Here is a 9,528-nt window from a genome sequence, read left to right as displayed (position 1 = left end):
ATTTTTGTAGGGCTTTCATTGCTGTGACAGGGATACCAGGGTGGAACAGCTGATCACTGGGATCAACAGAAAATCAACAGCCAACAAGACTTTTCTGCTAAGATCTGGGGTGGCCCAGAAAAGGGGGCTGCGAGTGGAAATCTTTAGGAGCCACCACTTTCAAGCCTGCAGGGACCACCAGCATCTTGGAATCATAGAATGGTTTGGGTTGGAAGAGACCTCAAAGATCATCTAGCTCCAGCCCCCCTGCCATGGATTTTACACCCGTCTGGGTGCAGGCCACCTCCAGCTGTGCAGGAACAGCAGCATCATGATGGGGAACATCCATTGCAAAGTCCAGTGGTGTTATCTGGGGCTTTTGGAGACCAAATTCCAGGTGCCCTCCTATGTTCACAGCTCTGCCACTGAGCCAAGAGACCTGGAGATAACCAGTGCTGTGAGGCAGCACTCAGCATGAGTCCTGGCAGCAGCTGGATATGGTGCCTTGGGCTTCATCCATGTCTACCCCAAAAATGCTTGGATGGGGAGCGACGCTTGGCCAAGCTGTCCCATAGCAGCTCCACAGCTGCATGGCCCAATCCTGCTTGAGAAACTGGGAGATTCAGGGGTCTGCAATCATCAAAGCACTTCACATCCCGAAAAACACGGCAAAGCCTCCTCAGCTGTGTTGTCCACCTATGTCCTCAGCATCTCCCCAGCCTGGCCAGGGCCGGAGCTGCGCTGCTGACCTGGCCGGGCAGAGATGTCAAGGGAAGTAATTTTTTCTTGTCTTTTTCACATTCTCAGCTTGTGACTCAGCTATCAACCATTGTTACCTTCCCATGTCTGGCAGATCAAGAGAGGACCGCTGTGTTCGTTCTGTGTTGCCAAGGAGAGCTTAAATATTGTGATTAGAAAATTCCAGTCTCGCAGAGTCTACTCAGATGTGCAGGAAGAAACCTTTGCAATTAGATTCCCTGTGTGCCGGCAGGAGGGAAGAAGTTCCTCTTTTTTTTCCTCTTTTTTTTCCATGACTATATTCTTCTGTGATTTTAGAGCAGCAGGGAAAAAAAAGCAAGCCTGTTTGATTTTCTTCATTATGCGAAGCTTGGTTTTACTTTCTGATTACCAAAGCATGATAAACAGAACAGAGATTATCTAGAGATTTTCGAAGATTTGCTTTCAAATTTTATTTTTCCTAAGCCTCATTAAGCTTGCAGGTTTTATCTACACCTTGTTCTTACAGTGGAGTAGCGTTGCCATATATTAACAGCCATATTTTTTCATTTGAAATTAAAACCAGATAGAGGCTTCTCATGCTTTTCTTTCAAATCCTGTTTTAACAAATATTGATCGTGGGTTTGTTGTTTTTTCTCCTCCTCTGACCCTGCTGGCTCTGTAAAGGACAGTCACTAACGAAATGCTTCCGGTCCTGGATCTCTCTGCGTTACTGAGTGCAGTTTTGTAGATTCAGGGATAGATTTTAGAAGGTATAATGTAAAGATAAAAGAGAAATGTGGCTCCCAACACAAAGACAGGCAGGAAAAATAAGATTTAAAAGCAAGACCTCTGCAATTAGGGGGTACAGAGCAGCTTAGATGTGGTAAGATAGCCCGTGATGTGCCTGGGTGCATCTTTTGGGAGCTAACTGCTATTGAAAGATCTCGTCCTCCCTGACTTTAGGAGAAATGGTGAAAAATCATCTGACGGCTGAGAGCCACCAGGCACAGCCTGTGAGCTGCTCTCCAGGAGGGGTTTGGAGGAGGCTGGCGGGGAGTGGGTGTGAGGACATGGAGGGACAAACACAAAAGGCACCCTAACACCTGATGGTGTTTCTTGTGCCGGAGCCAAGAGAACTGACCCACCTTCTGGGTGTCCCAGGTGTGCATCTTCCTGTGCCCGTCCATGAGCCCACAGAGGTCTTGGGGCGGCTTGAAGATGCGATGAAAAGGTCCCTTGTGCCACCAACTCAGTGTGGGAAACAGCTTCCTCTTGCACATGGGGATGGTGTGACACCACCGGAGCTGCCTGTGTGCTCTTGAGTTCCTGGGGAAGGCGCTGGAGATAAAAGGCCCAAGGCAAGTTTCTCTGTTGATGCCCTGCCTTGTTATCTTAGGAATGGGAGACCCGGGTGCACAGAGTTGGGTGAGGACAGACCATTCTGAGGGTGCCACTACGCCAATCCCTAACCTTTGCTGGATCCGGTCTCACGGGGACTGGACATCTGCAGCCAGTTCTGCTTTTACCCTCAGCGTTGCTTCTGCTCCCCTTCCCGACAGCGTTGCACTTCTAGGAGAGGCTGGAGAGAGTTTTTCCAGTAACACATCCTCTCGCTATCTCTGCTACATGCAGGATGCCAGGCTTGATGAAAATGTTCTGATCTGTTCTGACAAATCCTCTGTTCCTAAGTAGATAATAACCAGAAAATCTTCCTAAATAAATCCTGGTTTCGGATCTGTGCCCACACTTGTTATTCTTTTCGTGCCAATTAACTGCTCCTTCTTGCCCTGAACTGGGGGCATCCTCAGCCCCTCGAAGTAGAAAGGGGGGCACAGATTTGTGGCTGCTGAAGTCAGAATGGGACCCGGTGGAGTTTTATGACTGTAAAAAAATGCAAGTCTGATTTGGCAGCATTAACACACAAGCGACCAGAAACACTCTCCTCGGCTGAGCAGAGATTAAAGGCTGTGGATAGTTACAATCCCAAACTGCAGCGGAAAGTGCTGGGACACCTCTTCATCATATCATTGGGCAACGAAGCTGGCAGATGGATCTGACCTGAAGGAGAGAAGAGGAATATTTTAGAATAATATCTGTTTGCTTCTCCTTTCTCTTCCTTCAGTATCAAGTTGATATACTTGATACTGAGACCCCCTTGGCAGAGGGCAAGTGTTGGGCTCCATCTCCCCTTAAACTCGGGCCACGTTTGCTGCTGCTGGTGAGATCTGCGTGTGTAGTGAGCACACGAAACTTCCTCGGGGAGATTCACCATGGACACGTTGAAGAAGGGATCATCCTTGCTGGTGATGGCTGCTGCATTCCTGTGGACAGCAGCCACGTCCGCAGCATCTGTGGTCCAGGTTTTTGACCTCCTTCTTCCATCTGCAAATCCTCGGAGTGCATCCAAAGCCCTTGGACAGTGAGAGAGCAAAGCTGCAGAACAATGCTCTCGCTCAGAAGAGAGGCAGCGATGCCACCTGCAGCTTGGAGCAGCCAGGCCAGGGGTGCTGGACTCCCAGAGTCCAGGGGCTCTCCTGGCCGGACAGTGTTCACCTGGAACCCAGGGACTTCCCTCAGATGAATGTCTTGCACAGAAAATTAGAAATATTCTGATGAAAGATTCTGCTGTTGTTCTGAGTTTTCCCTAAGAAAGGAGAGACTGAGCAGCATTTTTTTTTTGGCTGATGCAGCATTACCTGATGCGTTGTCCTCAGATTCATCCCAATCCTTGACAGTTCTCTTCACCTCCTGTGTTTCTGCCTCTGGAGTCTGTGATCCCATGTGGTGAGTGCTCCTCCATTGCCGGTGCTCACAGCCCACGGCCCTGGGATGAGGAAATTAAGGTATAAGTTGATCTTGCATTGGAGTCCTAAATCTTTTCCAAGCTGCACATGATTCAGTTCTTCATTGCCCTCATTTCTCGTTGATGCTGTCTCTCTAACACATGGTAGAAATTACACTCCTTTGGGGTCAGGGCAGTAGCTGAGTGACAAAGCCATCCTGAACCAGGCAGGCTGGGATATTCCGACTTGCTGGGCCAGGAGTTTCCTCTGGAACAATCTTGAAAGTTATTTTTTTACATAGCCCGTTCTCAGACTGAGGCTTCTATGGGCCCAGCAGGTATTTTACTCACACCTTTGCTCCAGGACTTCGGCCCCCCCCACCTCGACTGGTCCAGCACCTGGAGAGATGGGAGTGGGATAAATGGGTGGCCAAAAAAAAATAAATAAAAAAAACCGTGCAGCTGCAAACCCGCCGCCGCCTGGTTGCTGGGCAGGCAGGGATGGCCCGGCGGTGTTTGGGGAGGCGGGTGGGGGGGAGCAGCAGTCCCGGCCGCAGCGCTGCGGTGTCCCCAGGAGGTGGCGGAGCACGAGCGGAGATGCTGCGCGGGAGCGCAGCCGGGGCCGGGCGCGCTGGGACCCGCGGAGCCGCCGCACCCCCCGCGGCTAGAAGGGGAGCGAAGTGATTCATCAGGGCAGTTCCAGGAAAGAGAAGAAAAGTCTCGCATCTTCTTTCTCGGAAACCCATTGTGCCAAAGCCTTTCATTTGGGAGGGGAAAAAAAAAAAAAAAGGCACAAACTCCACATTTTATTTGGATAGAAAGGAAAAAATGAGCACATTTCCCCCCCTTTGAACAGGCGCAGCTGTCAGGACATCCAGTGTCTTGTGTCCCCGTGGCCTTTCCGCCTGAGCAGAGCCTCGGCTGACTCCTGTTCCCCTGGCCGGTGCCCTCATTCACTGCTCTAATATCCCATCTGTCAGTCCATTCCTTAAGGAAACTTCACTTACGGCTTGGATCGTGCTAATAGCAGCTGGCAGAGGTTTTCCCTGCAAAAGCAGACCCGGCAGCAGCGCAATGCGTGGAGGTCTGGGTGGCTGGGCAAGGACAGCTCGTGCTCCCACCTGCAGCTCTTGGGCTGGGATCAAAGGCGTTTTCCCCACAGGACATGTTTAGCCCATCTTCCCTCCTGGCATCACTCTTTAGGCACCTGTGTGGGAGGTGAGACAGCTGGAAATAGCAAATCAGCATTTCTTTTCTAAACATTGGTGATTTTCCCTTTCTAGCAAAGGGTGTAGAAGAAAGAGATCAGCCATTACAGACCAGGAGAAAGATTTGCTTTCAGTGAAACACTGATCTACAGCTTCTGCTGGAAACATTACATTTCAAGGAAATCATTGTCTATATTTCATTTGAATGGGTGACTTTGAAACGCATCGCTATTGTTGGTAAACCATACACCAGACTATTTAGCCCATGCCCAGTTTGTAACAACAACAACAAAGTTGATTCCTCCCCAGAAAAGAGTGTCTTCTCTCCCAGTTTTCCCTTCTTGGGTTTACATGTCGAAAGTTAACTGAAACAGCTAATGGTGACTTAATGGGGTCCCAAGGCAACAGGGACCAAGTGCTGCTCTCTGTCTCCCCCTCATCTGTTTGCCCCCGTGATTGCTACAGCCAATCTTCCAGGAAAGTCCCAGGACAGTAGAGCGATGCTCAGCAAATGCAAAAAATCAGATGTAGAAGATGTTGTGCAATCATTTGCTTACCGGAGCCCGTTTTTTGCTTTTCAGTCCCTAAGAGGCAATTACAAATCCTCATGTGAAATGCGGTACAGCCCTGCTGCAAAGTGTTGGCAAGAGTCTTCCGTCCTATCCTGAGATGGGAAAAAACAGCAGTTTCAAGGCCAGTTATTTTTCAAATTCAAGCAAAAAAAAAATATCTTGTTTCTTTTTGTTGTTCCTTTTAAATTCTTACTTAGCATCCTGAAAACCCTTTAGAGAATTTGCATTTAGAACATGAAATGAATTTCTCACAGTGAGGCCAAAGAAAACCAGGGTGCGTGGGTGGAGGAAGCTGTGGCCCATGCCAGCAGCCAGCGCCAGCAAGTAGATGTCCTCAGCTGCAGAAGGTGAGGCCGAGCACAGCCACAAATCCTCCTCGCAGCCCATGGCACTTGCTTTAAAGGGCCTATAAAAAAGCTGGAGAGGGGCTTTTTGCAAGGGTGTGTAGTGACAGGACACGGGGCAATGGCTTTGAACCGAAAGAGGGGAGATTTCGATTAGATCTAAGGAAGAAATTCTTCCTTCTGAGGGTGGTGAGGCACTGGACCAGGCTGCCCAGAGAAGCTGTGGCTGCCCCATCCCTGGAAGTGTTCAAGGCCAGGTTGGATGAGGCTTTGAGCAACCTGGTGTAGTGGAGGATGTCCCTGCCAATGGCAGGGGGGTTGGAACTAGATGATTTCTGACATTTTCAAATAGCCAAAATTCATTCAGAAAAGCATAAGACTCTGCAGGAGGGACATATTCGGTCCCCACACTGGTGGCATCCACCATGACCACAGACACACAGGTGTGTTTCTAGCTCAGCTGCTGCACAGCCCATGTCCTTACCTGTCCATAAAACACCATCTGATGCCTGTGCCAGGATGAAGATGCACAGGGACAAACCAGACACCTCCGTTTTGCCTAGAACGTAAGTTCACGAACTTCCATTATCATTCAGGCATGATCTGATTGAAACATCATGACCCTCTGTTCCCCTCTTCTACTCTTTTAGAACACATTTCTTGCTTTTTCCAGCTGGACAAGCTTCTGCCAGCTTTGAAGTAAATATTTTGTTGGCTTTGGCTGCTGTCAAAGCCACACACAGTCTTCTGCCTGATATTTTATCCATCTGCTGCTAAAGGTCTAGAGAATATGTTGAGCTTAGAGTCTCAGAAGGGTTTTGAGGTGCTGAGGAGGATTGAGTAGCACCAATGCAAGAGAAAAATCTTCTTTTCAGCTTTCACGTGCATAGTAATTCAAGCTGAAACGCCTTAGAAATTAAATACTCCGAGAGATGCTTGTTACGACATCCCAGTACCCACGTGCTGAGAACTGGAGAGCGTACGCTGGTTCGCATTAGCTGAGGACCTGATACACCCTGTTCACTCCCTCCCCGGTTCACATGCCGACGTGTAATCCAACACTGATTTCCTCTTCTGTCTCAAGCGAATGGAAAAAGAGAATTGGACTCCCACACCATCCAGGCTGCCAACATCTGCCTTGCCTCATTTCTTCTGCTTGAAGAACATCTGGCTCTGCTCTGGGACAGCCACGTGCGGCTGGTTGTGTTGCACGGGAATGGGCTTGTGCTCGCTGCGATGAAGCCTCTCGCGGGTTTGCCAGCCGGAGCGTGGCGTGTGCCCGGCTGGAGATGCTTGCTGCCCTTGCAGCATGGCTGCAAAACAGCTCACAGTGCCTTTTCTTCCAGAGCAAACACAAATAACTTTCTGTTTAATGCTGATTCCATCTCCTGCTTTTTTTTCCCCCCCCCGGGCTGCTCTGAAGAAAGGATGTTTTTGGGACAGTTGAGCTGTGAGATCTGGAGGTACCTACCCAGGAGAAAGCACATGTAGCTGTGGCACCACTGCTGTGAAGGGGGCACACAGGAGGAGCTGCTCAGGGCTGGGGTACGTTGCTTTTACCCCGCGGGCTGTCTGCAGGCAGGACACTATCTTGTAGGCCACCACGGGCAGCCCTGCCATGGGCTTCCTGCAGGACATCAGTCCTTTGCTTAACATTTCTCAGCTTTACCCTCCTCCAACTCTGCAGAAGTTTGTCCCATGCTGTTTTGAATCTTGCATCTCTGCTTTGCGTGAAGTTCCTTCAAATTCTCAAAAATACCACTTCGCTGTTGTTGCTTACTTTCACTTAAGGGGAGTTGCTTAGCTAACATTTGAATTAGATCGTTTTCCTACCTCTGTCACAGCTGCGAGAGGACAAGGAGACCTGGAAATCCCTGTCATTCCCATCCAGACATTTTTCCAATATCCCTTTGCTCCCCAAAGCCTTGCAGGGTGAAATGCTGTCCCTGAGCTCCCAAACCTTGAGCACGCCTATGCCTTACTCCTCTGGTCCCCAGCACTCAAAAATTACCGTCTGGCCCCGTTTCTCTCACCTAACCCCAAAGCCATGGGCTGTTCTCCGCTGTCGCTCCGGGATGCCCGTTTGGGGACACGGCGCTTGGGGACCGGCGCTGGAGGCAGCTGGTAGTGAATGGCCCTTTGTGGCTTTGCTGCATAAAGAGGGCATTATTAAATCTAATAAATAAGAATCTCCCTGTTAATAAGACTGAAGTTATGGCAGGAGTTACCAGGGGGAACGCACAGCACCCGCAGCAGGGAGCTGCCTCACCCGCTCCGCGCTGGGACGATGGGCACGCGCTGCGGCACGGCCAGCGTGCCCCGGTTCAGCTCTGTCGGCAAAGACACCGTGTGCGTGGAGGGCTCCTGCTGTGCTGGAAAACAGGGAGAGTAACCAAAACGATAGGCCAGTTTTGGAGCTGGTTCGCGTGGTGGAGCAGGCTGCATCCCACCGGGCTGCTGCCGGCCCCCGCGCTCCAGGAGCAGGTAGAGCGATCGCAGCTGCTGGGGGATGGTTTTTCCCCGCAGCCCTTCGGCTCAGAGTGGGATAGGAGAGAGGCGGAGGTGACCTCTGAAGGGAATATTTAAGAAGTTGGTTCATTTCCAGGAAATCTCTCTCTTGTTTTCTCTTTTTTTTTTTTTCTCCCCTCAATGGAAAAGCTAAGTCCTCGTGAACTTTTTGAGAACTTTTGTTCGTTGCCTCTTGCCAGCCAAGCTCTGCTTTGTGCTGGTGACAGAACCCCTTTCTCCAACTGCTGGCCATGGGCCAGGACCTGAAAATCTCGACTGTGTGCAGGCAAGGCCATGAGCCCTGTCCCCCTTCCCTCTGGGCTGACGCAAAGCCTCAGCTCCAACCAGCTCACCTTTGGGGGATTCTCTGTGGGTCTTTTTCCTTCTCTTCTTGTGCAGGAGATGATGGAGCCAGCTCTGCTTGTTTCATCTTCCCCTGCAATGGAAAGCCCCAGATTTCATGGAGAATAATCCATCGAACCTGTGGCAGCAGAGGCTGAAGTGGGTTGGTGATACCTAGGAGAAACAACTGTCCAAGCGATGTTGGCAGGAATAGTCAAGGCAGGAGATGCTCTTCACCCCAGAGAAGGAAATGCAATTGCCACGAGAAGATTTCACACCTCAATCCCTCTCTGCTTTCTAGTCTTCCCTCCTCTTCCTCTTTCCAGCTTCCAGAGATGCTCTTTCTGGGACAGGACTTTTTGCTGGGGCTTTTATTACTGTTTGCTTTACGTCATTCAAAGACCTCCAAAGGGACCCAGTCTCCTCCTGCTCTGTGGTAGGAAGGAGATTTCACTGTTCAAGAAGTGAGGGTGGGTCTGGGTGTAAGAGCAGAGACAGGGAGGACAGAGGAGAGGGAAGCCGGGGTATTTTACCAGTCTGCTCAAACCAGCAGCCCCCACAGCAGAAGGTCCCCTCTCACCAGTGGCATCTCCAGAGGCACAAACCATGAAACGCTGGTGGAAAACACCCAACAGGAACGGATCATACAACGTGTCATTATATCAAGAGGCTCACGGCTTGAGCTCTCCACTGCCACTGATATCCCCAGGGCACTAAATAAAACTCTTCACCAAGTTCCCCTTTCCCGGAGCTGAGGCTATGAACAGGTTAGCGAAACGTTCGGGGATTTCACTTACCCGTTTCCCAGGGGTGGGGAGCAGAAGCAGAGCTGTTGTGCAACCAGGAGGGAAATAATCATGATCTCTCTAAATATCATCTAAATGTGATCTCTCTCCAACTGCCAAAATATGTTTTGAAGCTGAATGGGGAACATACACAAGCAGCGATTGCAACACAGCTACCGCTACGAATTATATAAAGAGAATTTTACTTTTCTGTGAGAGTTTTAATGTTTGCAAATGAGCTGGGCACAGGGATAATGTGTGCTGAGTTGTCAGGAGGAAAATCATAGA

Source organism: Tauraco erythrolophus, chromosome 20, assembly GCF_009769465.1.
Source record: "Tauraco erythrolophus isolate bTauEry1 chromosome 20, bTauEry1.pri, whole genome shotgun sequence".
Lineage (NCBI taxonomy): Eukaryota > Metazoa > Chordata > Aves > Musophagiformes > Musophagidae > Tauraco > Tauraco erythrolophus.
Note: the sequence above shows the minus strand (reverse complement) of the source record.